This window comes from Acanthochromis polyacanthus, chromosome 9, assembly GCF_021347895.1.
Source record: "Acanthochromis polyacanthus isolate Apoly-LR-REF ecotype Palm Island chromosome 9, KAUST_Apoly_ChrSc, whole genome shotgun sequence".
Classification (NCBI taxonomy): domain Eukaryota; kingdom Metazoa; phylum Chordata; class Actinopteri; family Pomacentridae; genus Acanthochromis; species Acanthochromis polyacanthus.
Genome location: NC_067121.1, coordinates 18,854,180 through 18,871,386, shown reverse-complemented (window position 1 = coordinate 18,871,386; position 17,207 = coordinate 18,854,180). Strand labels below are relative to the sequence as shown.

General features: G+C 39.7%; 1 protein-coding gene across 1 annotated transcript in view; it reads left to right on the top strand.

The window, feature by feature from the left end:
• The window catches only part of LOC110952002 (signal transducing adaptor molecule (SH3 domain and ITAM motif) 1), a 66,774-nt gene that overhangs the window by 19,291 nt on the left and 30,276 nt on the right, over window positions 1-17,207 (top strand). The window lies entirely within an intron of this gene.

The following is a 17,207-nucleotide window of genomic DNA, read 5'->3' as shown; positions in this document are numbered from 1 at the left end:
CTACATTGTGTTAGCTAATGGTGCTGAAAGGCTAATTGATGATTAGAAAACCCTTGCAATTATGTTAGCATATGAATAAAAGTGTGAATTTCATGGAAAACATGAAACTGTCTTTCTGACCCCAAACCTTTGAATGATAGTGTACCTGAAAGTGTAACTCTACCTTCAATTCCATTGGAATGAATTCTGTGGGAAAAACAATCACAAAATCCATACACTGTCACTGACTTACATTGATGGACTGATTTAGATAGCAAATGATGAGCAACGTGCAGATTTTTGGATCTGAGGGTTTGATTTTTACAGAGTAGCACCACTGTGCTTCAAAGGTACTATTGACAGTGAAGTCTGTAGACTACCCTCCTGAGGAAACTCTTTCTGGAAAGGACTGTTGTGCCCGTTAAGTCAAGTGTAAATATTTTCAAATTTTTGTGAGCTTAAATTTTTACTTAATTTTCCATCTGTCCTTGAACTATCTGGTCTGATATTGTGTCATGGCAGCCATTTTTATTTTCAGCCAACCCAGATGTTGTTAGACTTTATTTATTTACTGTGTATAGCACAATTTCACAACACAAGTCATCTCGAGCCACTTTACATGGTAAGTTGAAGACATTACAGTATTGTATTATTGAGAGAAACCCAACAAATCCAGCCAACTATCTTTGAGTAAACTTGTCTGAGGCAGTGGGAGGAAAAAAAAAACTCCCCTTTTACAGGAACAAACCACCAGCAGAACCAGATTCAGGGTTGGTGGTCATCTGCCTGGATTGACTAGGGTGAGGAGCCCGATAGCTGAAGACTCAGCTTGCCATTCTGTTTTTGGAAACTCTAGGAACCACAAGTAAGCTGGTACTCTAAATTCTCAAATGTATAGAGCTCCATGCTGTGCTGTACATTGAATCCTAACAGTGTGGATATGGTGTCAGTCCAGTCTAACCCTGTGCTGTTTTTTTGGATATGGCACAGGAGGACATTTCTTTTGTTGATAATGTATATAGTTCTTTTAAAACTTCTAAACAGTCACAAAGGAGCAACAGCTGTCTTTTGACAATGCCTGAAAAAATCTGATCCTTGCCAGATTGCACTAGCATTAAATGTGAAAGCATTCTCTTTCTGTACCGTGGATTAATAACGCTTTACATATCTCTTGTACTAGTCTTGATATGGGCCACAGTAAAACTAGGGTGGCCTGAAGCAGCAGTTAGATACCATCTTCTGTGGTCAGCGTCTTTCCCCACAAGTTAAGCTGAGCTTGGCTGCATGACTGGCTGGGTCCACACTGTGTGGTTTTATTGGCTCTACTGGGCGATGAAGCTTGAAAGTGCTGTGTGGTGATGGGACAGAGTACAGCACAAACTCAGCCACACTCAGGCTGATGAACATGATGATTGCTGCTGATTCAGTATTCTAAGTGCTTCCACAGCGGGCCACCCAGTTGGCGTGACCACACCAAAACCCAACTGCACAGATGTTCTGTGGAGTTAACATGACACCCGAGCAGCGGTTTTGGGCTCACATGAAGTGTAATGAAATATTCTTAACCTGTGCGATAAAATATGCCTCAGTTTATTTGTGTTCATGTTGTGGTAGTGAGGTACAGATTAGCTGGGCTTTGCAACTGGTCTCACTGTGCTAGAGATTTCAGACACAGACAGTTCTCTCTGAAGCTTCACTGTGGGAGCCATAACAAATATACAAAATGGCCTTTTCCCGGTATAACATGGTTACAGTAAAACAATAGTTTGATATCAGTCTTACGTAATACATTTTTTACAAACAGGGCATCGCATATTTTGCCTATTGAAAGGAAAACTGGGGGGTCTGGAGAAATAATCAAATCAGAGACGCAACACTTTGCTACATGGAAGTCTCAGTTAAAAAAAAAATAACGTCATTGAAGTTCTTGCTTTACTAGACCCTCTTGTGCACTTTGCCTAACCCTGTAAATGACTTAAACCGGTGACGGAAACAGTTTAATATCTCATGTGTGGTTTATTCACTGAAGTGGCCAGTGCTTGTTTCTTGTGGTTTCTTTTAAAATAACTATGTTCCATGTGTTGGCAGAATACATCCAGTGTTGAGCCTCTAAAACACTAAATTAGCCATGAAGCATCCCTCACACTGCCGTTAGTTTCAGTTGGGTGTTGTGTTGCCATAGCAGCCTGTACTGGCACAGATTCGGTTGCACTGAAGCGATAACTGACCTTGCAGCATGGATCATTTTGTCACAGGATTGTGTAGTACATTATGAGTAGGTTTTTGTTATATTTTGTGACTTTTGATTTGTCTGATCTTTTAACCAGCCATTTTCTAACCTACTAGCAATTATAAGTCGTCTGAGACTAATGTGCTAATCATTCCAAGTACCTGCTGATTACTGTTGAGCTCACTTTTGATGTTACACATGTGTTTGTTTAGACTCTACTGCATTATTTCGTCCTGGAATGAGAGACTGTAAAATTAAAATTGACAGATATGAAAGATGTGAAACTTGGGTAATAATGTAAATAATATATTAGACCCTCCAAAAAACACGGGCTAAAATCCTTGATTATGTGAATAAATATGCGGGGTTTTTATGCCATTTTATGCGGGGAAATTGCGGAAAGTTGCAAAGTATGCAAATAGTTGTGAAATATACAAAAAGATGTGAAATATGTAAGAACTGGGGAAAAAAGGTGATTCTTCTCCTACATCCTGTTACTAGGCTACCACTGAATGAAAAAGAGCAATATAAAGATAAACAGACATGCAAGACACATCACAGTAAGTGCTGCCAATGTTTCATTTATTGTCAGCTTAAGCATGACTTAAACATTCATCAATCACAAATTTCTCAGAAATAAAACATTCTTTCTGCTTAGTTATACTTTGAGGTAGAGCAAACTACCTGCTCCAGTGTTTTCAAACACAATTTAAACTTAACTGTTGAACATCAGCTTTGAACTCTAAAAATAACAGCTCTCAATGAGCCAGTACTACTGGTCTAAATATAAGAGCCTTATTGCACTTTGGGGAACCCTGCTCAGTGCAATCATTGAACAATACCATATTGATATGCAGTAATGTACAAAACAAGTGCATATATGCAATAACAAAATAAAACAAAATACAATCTCTGGTGCATGAAAAAATTAGGTCACAAAAAATAATGATCCAATCCGATCTCCTGTCCCTTCTCCCTCTCTCTCAAAACAATTCATCAGTTTCTGAAAAATTAAATGACAAAAATAGAGAAAACAAAAAAAATAACAATCAGAGTACAATCAAATCAAAATTATTCATTATCCTCGATCACCTCTTCCTCAACGTCCATGCCTTCCCACTTCTCGTCCTCCTCCGGTCTCTGGCTGAAATATTCGTAGGTAAATGTGATCTTTGAGCATTCGCCATTCTTGTTTTTCGTCTCTGAGCACCGCGCTCCGCAACAGCTCGTGCTTCTAGTGTGTGTGTGAATGCACGAACTGATGACGTCAGGCCGGGCGTCACAGAAAAACTCACTCACAACTCCATTTATATTGGTTATAGTTTTCTCATTTTATGTGGGAATTGTGAAATCAAGCGGGACCCGCATATTTCTTTTTTTTCGTGGAAATGTGAAATTCTTGTGGGAATTATGCACTGTTTTGCGGGGATTATGCGGCCTTTTGGGAAATAATTGACCCCCGCATAATCAGCGGTATTTTGGTGATTAATGCGATCGCATAATTGCGTTTTTCTGGAGGGCCAAATATATTAAAAGGAAAACTTAACAAAATAACAAGAAAATCACTCAGAGAGCACAGTACTCTGCCAAGGCTCCTCAGTTGTTGTATCGTTTCAGATGGGCTGAAATCTTTCAAAAATTGCCTTGCGGTGAGCAGAGGTGTGTGTTATAAATGTGTACGTTATGTACAGATATCGAATCGTGTGACCTAAATATGTAGAGGGCAGCGGGTATTGATGGGACTCGGGAACACTCTAACAATTTAATCAACTGTTCCTTGTATAATGTCCCACAGATAAGTCCCATTGAGTCTGCAGCATTCAATTTGTAGTTGGATCACAATCATGTGATCGTCAGCAGGCAGCTGACACAGTGTTTACTTGTGGCCATAGTTACAGTGACGTCATGCTGTTATCTCGCAATACAGAAATCTTGAACGAATCCATTGATCCAGACTATAAGCTGCATCAATGACAAAATCTAATCAGTTGGTCCTTGTGTCATTTCTGATCTTCTCTGAAAATTTCATTGAAACCCGTTAGTCTGTTTTTGAGTAATGTGGCAAACAGACAAACAGACAGACAGATGAACAAATGTATGGCAATCCTCACATAACTCCGCCTTGTTCCTTGGCGGAGTAATAAAAGCATTCATTAGAGCATTCAAGTTAAAAAAAAACTGAATAAAACAAGAACAGCTGGAGGTATGATAATAGGAATTGAAAAACCTGAATTGCCCAAAAGGTAAATGTGAGTCACGTTTTTGATTGTTCTTCAGGTTATTTCAGGTTGCAGGTTCACAGTGGGCAAAGCTACATTTTCCAAGCTCAGTAAACACAGCCAGTTATTTGAGCATGCTCAGTAGGGGCCCACATTAAAAGGCATTCATGAGTTAATGTAAAGGTTTATTACAACAGTTAGAGCCTTATAAATAAAGAAAAACTCAGTGTATATCATGCCTTCCAAAAAGGAAGAGCCACACAGCATCGTGCTAATGAGTATTAGAATTTCCACCAGTAATAACTGTTAATATAGAGTGATAAAAAGTGTTCAGTGGCTGAACAGTCACCGTTGATGCCTACATGTACAGTATGTCACCATAAATGTCACAATAATCCAACACACATACTGAGGACAACTTGTAACCATTTTAGAGTAGAATATAAATATCTGCTATGCACTACAATATTGTGTCATCCGCATAAAGATATACATACAATGAAACACATAAGAGACGATAATATCTGTATAGAGGTGAACAGAACTGGCCCCAAGACTGAGCCTTGTGGTAGCCCTTTTGGAACGTACAAATGCATATGAGTTGAAAGGATCTTGCTTAAAACAATATATTTTCACTCTTTTCAAGAATGAATTGAATTCAGTCCAGTTCTTTAGTGCTGGCTAGATGATTTTTGACTCTGAAAACACAATAAGTAAAAATCACAAGCCTCCACTGATTAAAATCCATTCTACAAACCGAAACCTTCATTATTATCACATAATGAATGATTTGCTGACATAGAACTCACAAGGGACTGTTCAAGACAAAGCGATCTAGTTATACGAGGCAGATCAAACCGGCCGACTCCTCACAAATGTCTTGCCAGCTTGGTAATACAGTTCCTGGCTGCATATTTTTATTGAATGATTACTGGTATCGGAAAACATGGATTTAAATCATAGGCTAGAAAAAGCCTTTGGGGTTCAATTAGACATCACTTTTACATCAAGTCAATTGAGATGGAAAATACAGTTATTTTTGCAGATGTCTATGTCATGGCCTATTTTGATTAACATTTTGAGAGGGGTCAACTTGACTTCACTGTCAGAGTAAATGTGTCCATTTCAAGTGCTGGTTTCATCAGTACTCTTGTGAAACCATTGTTTGTTAGTTTTTGGTTTTTTTTCAATGTACTATTCCTTACTGCCTATTACCTGTGATAATGACTTGTTAATAATTGCTTTTGGTTTGTTGATTTGTAATCACTATTATCAAATTTGGCATCCAGTATTTTTTTATGAAGTTTCACAGTTACCCCTAGAACAAACTTTAAACGCTGTTGCAGTCTTCAAACTTTGCTGTGCACCTGCACGCATGGGCACAACTGAAGAATATGTCTTGTACATTTTAACAAGTCATTAGTCGAAGCACAGAGATTCGATACCCATGTGGTAAAACTGACATGGTGAAAGTGAGGATCAATGACGGACCCCCTTGTCTCCCCCTCTGAGGTTCACATGGTATTGTTTTACTTGAAATGACCTCGTTCCAGCATGCCAACACTGGAACATGAGCAAGAGGAGCCAGGGGGTCTCTTGTTCTCCACTCAGGCTAATAAACTTAGTTTATGGCTTCCATGTTTTTCTAAATTCATGCATGTAAATAGTGGTACTTAAAAATGTCTGTTGTAGAGAAATACTTTATAAAAATGTTGTAAATAAGCTGTCTCTGAGGTACATAAGAAATCTGCAATGCCAAGTGCAGTAAATTATATATTTTAATAAATTAGATTAGTAGCATGGACATAAGAACGCCTGGAATTTCATGCCTGTCTTTTTCTTTCTTAGCTGCCCATTAGAAAAGAGAATATTACATTCATTTTATGTTTAGTGGTCCCTTTGGTGCACAAGAAAACTGCCACATGCTCTTAGAATCTGGACTGGTTTTGACCCGCTTTTGTTATATCAGATAAAATGTCTCTCAAAACATGAATTACCGTGTTTATTTTACATGACAAATAAGAAGACAAGCATAAGAGTAAAGCTGAAATGCAATTAACATGCAGTTAGTGAGTTAGCATTAATATGCATGTTTGCTGTGTCTAATTAATAAAAGAAAATCTTTTATTAGTAGTGTAAATGCAGGTGCTCTTTGAGTTGCACTTTACAGCCTTCCCTGGGAATATTAATTCACAGTTACATTAAAAAATCTTGCCAGCCCACATCAGCTCTGCCTGCCAGCTCATGGTGGACCCACATCAAGTTGTATTTCATAAGGCAATAAAAAGTTGGCATTTTTTGCCCTGAGAGCAGGCGTGATTGACTCCAACTGCATACCTCATAATCTCATTGGACTGTCACACCAGGAGAGATGAGCCTGGATTCTTAATAAAACTGCTGACTAGAACACAAACACTTTTTGATACCCGATCATGCCGTGCAAAGTATCCCCAATACAGTGGCCCAATGCTGTTTATGAGGCACACTTGCGTGCTTAGAAGTCTGTCTCTTGGGATTACGATATATGACCCATTTGTCATAGTCTGCCTTCCTCTAATCAAGCACAGATGGGATGACAAAACCAGGTCTAATCAACTCCATGCTCATTGCTTCATTGGATCTGAATCTCTGTTTTAATAGGCCATCTAACTGTTTTTTTCCTACCAGTTAAGCTTTGTTTGTGCTTTTTAGCACTTTGAACAAAAAATAAAACAGAGCAGCCTGCTATACAAGCAAAAAAATGCATCATAAGGTTTCCCTTCAAAACAGAGCTCTGGTCCACTCTTTCTCTCAGTCTGCCTAATTTTTTTTTCAGGGCACACACTGCTGTTTGTGGCTTGCAGACAACGCTTTTTGTTTCTGAACAGAATAAGAAGCAGGTGGCGCTACAAAAAATTCAGACAAAAGAATGTCCTAAAAGCTTATCATCATGTAAAAATCAATAGCAAAAATCATATGCATTAATGGACTGTAGAAAAAATATCAGTGTGGGAATAGAGACTGAATATAAAGATCTTAAAAATGAACATTTATGTCAGTGACATCAGCTGATGCCGTAGCCTGTTAAGATTTCAGATGTTTCTTCAAGAGCTGCACAGTGACTTGGTGGTTAGCACTGTCGCCTTGTAGGTAGGAGATCCCTGATTATCAATTAACCTCAGCATATTTTTGGACTGTGGGAGGAAGTTGGAATACCCGGAGAAAACCCATGCATGCACAGGGAGAACATCGAACTCCATGGAGAAAGAGCCCAGGCCCAGGCTGGGATGTAAACAGGGGATCTTCTAGCTGCTAGGCCAAAGTGCTAACCACTGAGAAACTGTGCAGCCCAGTCCAAAACCATGCTGCAGTTAATTGGTGATTCTAAATTGTCCGTAGGTGTGAATGTGAGCGTGCTTTTTGTCTTTATATGTAGCCCTGGGATAGACTGGTGATCTATCCAAGGTGTCTCTTGCCTTCACCCTATGTCAGCTGGGATAGGCCCCAGCGCCCCCACGACCACAATGAGGAATAAGCGGTGTATAGATAATGAATAGATGAATGTTTCTTTATCACAGCTCCCTCAAGTAGGGTTAAATTCCAGGACAAAGCCATCTCTGTGGTGTAATTTTTAGATCGTTTATGAAATGTGTTCAAGAAGTTCAGAGTCTGTGCATTTAAGACGGATAAACTGCATCTGATCTAGATGAACTTCAAAGTATTCCTCTTGTGCAGTGATAAACCACTCCTATTGCTACTGCCACACTTGGAACACTCCCCACAAATCTATTAACGTATCAAAAACCATCTGCAACATGTTGCAGTTGTTGGTACAGCTGAAAATTTTTTCCATCATTTTCCGTTGCAGTTCAGGTCCGGGATTTTACAATGGAGCTCAACGCTGAGTTCACTACAAGTTCATTTGGGTCTTGAATAAAATATCGATGCACACCTGATGTGATGCACTTAGAACACATCTTGGAAACTGCAGGTTCTTCCACCCCTGTTTGATCTCTGGATTGCAGTTGTGATTCTCATCACCAGCGATGATCCTCAACATGACGGTTGACTCATTCTAATCCTGGAACAAAATCCTCACTGATATTGACACAATGCGACTTCTGCATGTCCATGGTGAAATTGCAAATGCACCAGCAAGTGATCATCAAAACATGTGCAACACAGTTCCTCATGGTCACGAGTCAGGATTGTGGCACTATCACATAGAATCCTGACTCAGGAGAATTACTGCTCGCACAATTGCCTTCTGTTCGTGCACAACAGGAACAGCCTCTCAACTTTTTGATTGAACCTCTTATTTTCTTTACAATATATTTCAGAAATGCAATATGAAGCTGGGATGTGAATGCCTTCATGTTATAGTCAGGCTTGAGGGGTAATGGCGTGCTGATGCTCTCTAAAGACGCCCATCGGAATTGTATATCCCGGTATGGTGCTTATGTTTGGTCGTTGGCCAAGACCTTCAAAGAACTCTGTTCAGCTTTGTCAGCTTTAGGCAATATGTGTATGTGTGTGTATGTGTGCATGTGTGTATGTATAATGAGAGCATCTCATCCTGTTCAGACATGTAGCCGTCCATATGTTATTTTTCTCTAAACAGCGCAACATATAGATCTCTGTCTGTAAACCACTGATCTCCTGACTCATCACGAAAAGGAAGTGAGCGCAACTGAAAAGGTTTCTTATAAAAACACCCAAAATAGCCAACTGGGGGCAAACTTAGAACTTAGCCACTCAAACTTATGATGCTTGGCAATAAAGGGATGATGTATCAAATGTTTGCATGTGTCCTTTGATTTGGCTCCACTATAACAAGGTCCAGATGTGCTGCAGGATTGGGGCCCAATTTAAAGTGTCATAAACCTGTTAGCGGGGAGTGAAAAAAACACAGTCCAGGCATACTGGGCGAGCTCAGCAATTCAAGCATCCTAATGTCTTACTAATTTGTCTCAGTGGTAACTTCCCCTGTTGGATTGTGCTTACTTGTTAACATTCCAGTTGGCGACTGTTAGCTGGAAGAGGCAGAGGGGGACACCACGACCCCGGCACACCTTGTTAGACCAGCAAAACGCTTCAGCTTTGCCTCAAGAATGGAGTGAGATGCACCATTCCTCAGTTCTTGAAACCCAAATCTGCACGAGGCAAGATACATGTGCACAAATGCATAAGTCGAGCAAGCGTGAAGGCAGAGTTGACTGCGTACAGAGTTTAGATATTAAGCGAGAGTGCGAAAGACATAGCGAGCGTGTAGAGGAGAGCTCTGCGTGACAGCAAATGACAAAACCGGGTGTTGCAAACATAAAAAAATATATTTTTTAAGCGCAGAGTAGATTTTTTGTTTGCTCAGATTTTTTCACTCAAATTTTTCTTCTGTGCTCAACATTTCACACTGTGTGCTCAGGATTGTGGAACAAATATAATTCCATAACATTCATGATCCCCAGAAGATGAATGCTAATTCATCTAACTGTGGTGATCCTCTAACTTTTTATTGACAACCGCTACTATGGTTTTGACATCTGAGGGAAATGCATTAATGACTGCTGGATGGGTTGCAGTGAAATTTTACTGGCAGAATGCTGGCACCTACTGATGAGCAGTGATGCTGTTTATTGTGAGACAGAAACAAGTGCGTTGGAGCTGTTGGTGACTGGTGAGTGTAAATAATGAATTCACACTTCATTTCATCCTTTTGGTGGACTTTAAACTGAGGAAACAAAGATTTTTGCGTGCAGTGAAGTAACATTATATCTAAGCCAATTGTTTCTATCACTTGAATTAGCTTTAAAGGACCAATTTAAGTGATATACAAAATGCAATTTTCTATTTGCAAAAAAGTCACCGCGCCCCCTACATTGTGACTAAGATGTTGTCAGTGCATCGAAAGGACTTGATTTCATTTTCATGGGTTGTATTTTAAATATTATAGCCCCTAGGATAATCACAAAAGATATACTTTCTTGTTTTACATATAGGCTAAAATCCTTCTGTAAATCATGTAAATTACAGTCTAGTTTACAACTATATATTACTCCTTAAAGTGCCACAAAAACACACCTTTGGTGCTCCCTCAGACATAAAGTGATGTGTGTTTACATGTTGTGATGGCCTGGTAAAGATAAACCTTGCTGGAGACCCAGAAATTAGGCCATATAGCTCTAATAATCACTCCAATCAGTTTTTGGCAAACAGTTCCTTTTTTCCACGACGTGACACCAACATATGCATCCATCATTTCTGCTTTTGTTGGACTCTGGTGAGTGTGTCATCCTCAGTGGTCCACTGTGTTGTTGTTTGTTTTGATTAGTTCTACATTTTTGTGTGTCTGCTCATGTGTGTTTTGGTTTGTTGAAACAATTTTAAACCTAATTGTTTCAGTACAAGTCTGATTATGGGAATTACAAACTATAACTTGAGCCATAATTACATGTACTGGTGGTTTTGACAGTCTGTACATTTGTACATACCACATAATAGTAGAACCACTTTAAAGGAAAGTATTTGCATTCCATCTGGGAAACGTGAGAAAAAATGCAGCACTGGCAGCATTATAATCTGTCAGACTATCCAGGTGGAGTAGAGCAGCATGGCCTGTCTGTGTGACTACTGGTGTTTGGCCCGTGACCATATTCCGCTTTCATATAACACAAAATGGAAGGCTGTGAAGTCAAAGAATTCCTGTGGTAGCCAGCCAGTTACAGTATATAACACAGTATTAACACTGCGCACAAAGACTCTTCACACAAAAAGGCTCTAGTCTGTACAGGCTGTCTTTGTGTTGCCATGGAAATTTCCACTGCTGGCCCGGAGTGAGACAGGGCATGCAGGCAAGTCTAATGGCAGGTACATGGAATAGGGGAATAACTGATGTATTTTTTCTTTGACTGACTCAGAGTCCAAATTAAATACAGCTGTTTTACAGACACCACACTGACACGGCCCCCATCTTCCTCCGTCTGTTTTTCCCCCCTCTCTCCTGATCCTCTGCCTCTGGTTTTCTTCACTTTCACAACCACAGTGAAGTAATTAATAATGATAGAACTGATCCGCAACTGACCATAACTCCTTCAGTGTATCATTGCAAACATAAATCACTCAGGACAGTCAGAGAGCTGCTCAAATCATACATTGTTTCTGCAGATTTTTCTCCAAATTGTCACTTTAGGAATGTAATTAATTTTGTCAGAACTTGATGAAAATGTTAATGGACAAAATGCCATAGCAATCCAATCGGTAGCTGTTGAAACATTTCACTCAAACCACAAATGTCAACATCATGTTGCCGCCTTTCGGGGTCGCTGTGGCTCAGATGATAGATTGGATTTTCACTAATCTGGTGGTTGGTGGTTTAATTCATGGCCCCTGTATATGTTGATGAATCCTTTGGCAAGACGCTGAACCCAAAGTTCCTCTTTGTGTGTGAAAGGGTGAATAAGACACGCACTGTAAAGCACTTGGAATAATCTAAATAAAGTTAAAAAGGCACTCTACCATTAATAGAAAGTCTTTAGGATTCATCTTCTGGAAACCCTAAATATCCATCCAGTAGTTGAGATATGGCAGCCTGGTCCAAGAGAAACAAACAATGAGACAAATATCCATGCATTTTTGAGAAATATATATTTATTTTTGTTGTGGTCCATGAGCTCAATCTTTGAAAGAATGGGCCAAAACTGGACATGCATGCTTTTCATTTGACAGTAGTCATATGTAAGCCAGTGTCCTCCTCCATACCTCGGCTCTTTCTAGGCTTCTCTGGTATTTATTTACCTCTTGAGGATTATATGGCTCAAGTCCAGCCTGCTGATTGGGACATTCTGGCTGCCGTCCAGCTTCTCAACTCTCCCGTGTTCCTCACCAGGCCTTTCAGTTTAGCAATGTGTTTTCAGTCAGCTCATGACATGCATATGTCAGCATGTTTATATACTGTGGTAGTTTATGCGCAGAAAGCAAGTAGTCACAGCGGTACTATGAAAATGAAACAAGACGTACTTACTGACTAATGAGGTACATCATGCAGTGGGTTGTAATGCAAAACTCAGTAGGCTGTAAGTGCAAAAATGAAATGAAGCATTTGGTGACTTTTTAATTGTAAGGATTTATTTGATTTACTTTTGTCAAAATTGAGCCACCAATTTTTCATGACCCTTGAATTTTCCATGGTGACTTTGAAAAAATTGCGCGTTTGCTTGCCGAACGCTTTACTTAGATTCGCTTCATCTGGATAATGCACAGTGTGAGTTCACTCTACTGAAGCCACTGTACTTTACAGTTGTTACCGTGACATACCTTAACATCTTCTCTAACTGTGACAAAACAAGCTGTAAGTGTTTGGACCGCATGTAACATGGATATAGAAACCCAGTAGTTTTATTTTCTTTCAGAGCTTTATGTAACAGAACACTGCAGCTACCTTGGAAGTGTTTTCTCTTCATCATTACCACATCAGACAGAATTGTTGTTTAAGCAAAATCCTTTTGGAGTGGAACCAGTGGGAAAATGCTGCACCCCTGGAAGCAGTCACCACCCGCTCTGCCCAGAATGAATTTCCATGTTAGTTCAGTGTGAGCATCAGTGAAGGGAAAACCCTGATTATACAACACAGTATGTGTTAAACAGTAATGAAGGTAAGTCTAGGACTTTAAAGGTTTGCACAGAGAACACTTGTGCACATTAGTCCTGACACTGAAAGCACTTTTGGCTATCTTCGGTTGAGACTTTATAGTCATAGATTTTTTTTTTAATTTTTATGATGGACAAATAGCTTGAACAGCTAAGTTCCAGGCCAGGATCCCAAAGGTGACTGAACATTTTCCATTGCTGCTCCTCACTGTGGAGGAGACCATAAAAATACAATTTATCATGTCCTCTGCTTCTTTTGTAAATTTAAAATCCCATTTTAAGACTCTTCGTTTTGCCTTTGAGTCTTTGCAATTGCCCTTTTTTTTGCCTACAGCTTTAAGGTAAAAGTTATTAACTGGAATATGTTCTTTGGCAGAAGCCTGAGTGAAGAGAAGAAGGGTTTTAAATGCAAGGAAGTATTTGAAAGTCATCAACCCTCTGAACATGAGCAACACTAGTATGATATTGCCTCTATGGTCCAGTTCAAAATGGAACAGACACAGAAATGCTCCTGCCTCTCTGTCGACTCAGAACCTGCAGACATTCGGCTGTTTGTTTACATGGTGGGATGTTGTCCTTTAAGCAGCGTGTGGTCGGGACCAGTGGGGGATTTTCTGATGGAGCTCTCCACACTCGCTCCCAACATGAGGCTCTCAGTACACAGTGGCCGACATATCCATGTCTAGGTCCACGGTTGGGCCCCTTTGAGGTGCTCAGGCACGATGTTTGCACAGATGTGCGGGTCCAAAGGCAAGAGGCCAAACCTCCAGTACCCCTCTGGTGGTCTAGGCTCACCCCTGACTGGGAAAGATGGAGCTGCAGATTCAGTCTCATCATGGGTGACATGACTTAAAGGGACAGAGCTGGGCCTCCGGTGCTGTTTGAGGGAGGAAGTCATGTGAAGAGGTCAGTCCCAGCTGTGCAATATTTCCCCAGTGGAAACAGTTGACCTACCCATGATGCAAAGGGCCATGTTTTGACCAGAGGATGGTTTAAAACAGTTATCTCCTGTTCTTATTCATGAATGTTAGATTTAAAAGCAATATGAAAGTGTTTACATACACTACTGTTCAAAAGTTTGGGGTCACTTAAAAATGTCCTTATTTTTTTTAAATAAAAGCATTTTTTTTCAATGAAGATAACAGTAAATTAATCAGAAATACAGTCTAGACATTGTTCATGTGGTAAAAGATTATTCTAGCTGGAAACAGCTGATTTTTAATGGAATATCTACATAGGGGTACAGAGGAACATTTCCAGCAACCATCACTCCTGTGTTGGTTGCTGGAAAAAGGGTAGTCGTGTTCTAATGCTGCATTGTGTTAGCTAATGGTGTTGAAAGGCTAGTTGATGATTAGAAAACCTTTGTACAATCATGTTAGCACATAAATAAAAGTATGATTCATTACCTGTTGACCCCAAACTTTGGAAAGCTAGTGTAACATAAAGATGACTTCAGACTTTAATTCGAACTCAAGAGCCCAATTTGCGACCAAAACTACGGTATAATAAGTATTATTATCTTATCAATAATTGCATAAATGAGATTTTGTATCACTTTTCAGAGATTTAAATGAGAATGTTGGTTTATTACAACCTGGGTTTTTAAGTTATGGTTGATTTATTATGATGATGATATGGTGTACTTAAGAAAGTAAATGCCTTAGACAGGGCACGAAAGAAGAGCAGTCAGGGTATCTGACAGCTTATGAACAACCTTTGACATTAGCCAAACCTGCAGGGAAAACGATCAGCTTTTTACACCTGCTGTCTCCTTTAAACACCCATCATATTTCACAGGACAGCCACATGGTTCATCTTTGACGTCCACAAAGTCTGTCAAACAAGCAGCCTACTCACAATCTGTATGATAGTGTGACTCTCTCACCCTAAGAGATTCAGGGAGACTAGTAATTGGTTTGGAGAGTACAATGTTATCAGAATTAATATATATCACATTTGGGACCTCAAAATCTACCAGCAGGTTTGAAAGACTTGTTTTCTATAAACAATTTCCAAAAATTGCACCATTTGTCACAGCCAGAAACTGCAAGTGTGAGAATTGTTGCAAATACTAAAATCTGAACTGAAATTTGTGTAATTTAACAAAAGAATCACTATCTCACAGTGTGTTGTAATAGATTTTATGAAAAAGTAAAAATTTGGTGTTCCTCACCGTAACTGAGAAACCAGACTCAGCTGTGGCCAACAGTCATCTGACCAATATTCCAGCCTGTCCTCAAACCAAAAATGACCACATAGGTTGTCTGTACATGCCCGTATTACAACCGAGTGTTACGTTTTGTCTATGCGACCTCTGGCGGTTCAGTAAATATCGACACTCCGGTGTCGCAGGTAAAATGTCACCATGAACAAACATTTATCTAACACTATTCCTATCCCTATCCCTAACCCTAACCATAACCATAACCCTAAACTCGTGCTGGGAAAGTGAGGAAAAAGCCGTTTCGCGAGGGAAAAGCCGTTTCTCAAATTAAATCCCGTAATGCATTCCTTTTCCCCGTAGGGGCGCTAACATAAATACGCTCTCATGGGTCGTATTCCGGTGCACGTTACATACGACCCATGTGGTCATATGAATTTGAGGACTTGTTGAATATTCGGAGTGTCTTCAGCTGAGACACAAAATGACCAAAATAAGATGCGAAAGGTGATTAAAATTTAAAATCAGACCTGAAAAGGCAAAAAACTTGACACAAAACATCCACAAAGAGACACAAACCTACCAGAATTCATCGCTTCTCTGGTCATTTAAACCCCTATAATCTCATCTCTGAGCATCACACTTACATATTCATATTTTTTTCAATAAAAATAATCGCTTCCTGTATAAAAATGGCTTAGATGTAATGCTACAACGCTGAATCTTGCTTGCTGCAGCTTTAGCACAGCAGCTAACATACAACTCAGGTGGAACACTGGAAAGCTACTTTTTGCTATGCAATGGCAAGATGTAACATTGGAGCAATTCAGCCACACTTGGATGAACTGGAAACCAGATTTGTACAAGAATAATGATACATTAAGGCCCACTGTACGAGGTGACAGGATTAGTTCTTTATTAATGGAAAACTGAATCTGTGCTTTTAAGATATTAATCGCTACATTGCTACTTCATAATACTCCTCCATGGTGTTGATGGCTTATTTTACACATGATGTGTTCCAGCATATAAAATACATTCTATGGATATGTTCACAAGGATAAAAATTAAATAAAAGGAGGGCTTTCAAGCAAGTCTAATTGTCCATCAAAAGCAAGAAAAGCACTCAGAGAGCGCAGTACTCCGCCAAGGCTGCTCAGTTGTTATCCTGAAATTTTGAAAAAATTCATGGCAGAAACAATGGCACTATAAAATGTGGTCATTTAATGTAGATGTACCAAAAAACAAAGTGACCTTGTGCTGAGCACAGGCGTGTGTTATAAATGTGTACATTATGCACGGATACCAAATCGCATGGCTAGCAAACCCAAGAGTGGATTAGTTGATACATATCACTATTGAACCCAGAGAAGAGCCACTTAGCACTAATCCCTGGTTTACAGACGCTTTTGTTATAACAATGAGGCACTAGTGTGCGCATTACCACTTGAACCTGGGATTTCAAGTGTTGATCACCAGCCATTATCAGGGACAATGCTCACATTCCTCAGAAATGGTCCTCATTTCAAAATGAATAGACAGTAGCCAGAGCATCTGGCACAGTTCTAGGAGTAAAAAAACATGGCAAAACCTGGGTTTTCTATATGTAGCGGGTGGCGGGAATCGATAGGGCTCGGAAACACCGCCACAATATAATCAATTGTTCCTTGTGTTATTTCCGACGGATAAGTCCTGCTAAGTCTGCAAAGGTGGATTTGTAGTTGGATCGCAATCATGTGATCGTCTGTAGGCAGCCGACTTAGTGTTCACTTGTTGTCATAGTTACAGTGGTGGCATGCTGCTGTCTTGCAATGATGCAGAAACCTTTAACAAATCAGTGTATCCAGACTATAAGCTGCATCGCTGCTGAAATCTAATCACTTGGTCTTTGTGTTATTTCTGAACTTCCCTGAACATTTTATCCAAATCTTTAGTCAGTTTTTGAGTAATGTTACACACAGACAAACTGATTGTCACATCGATTGTCACATAA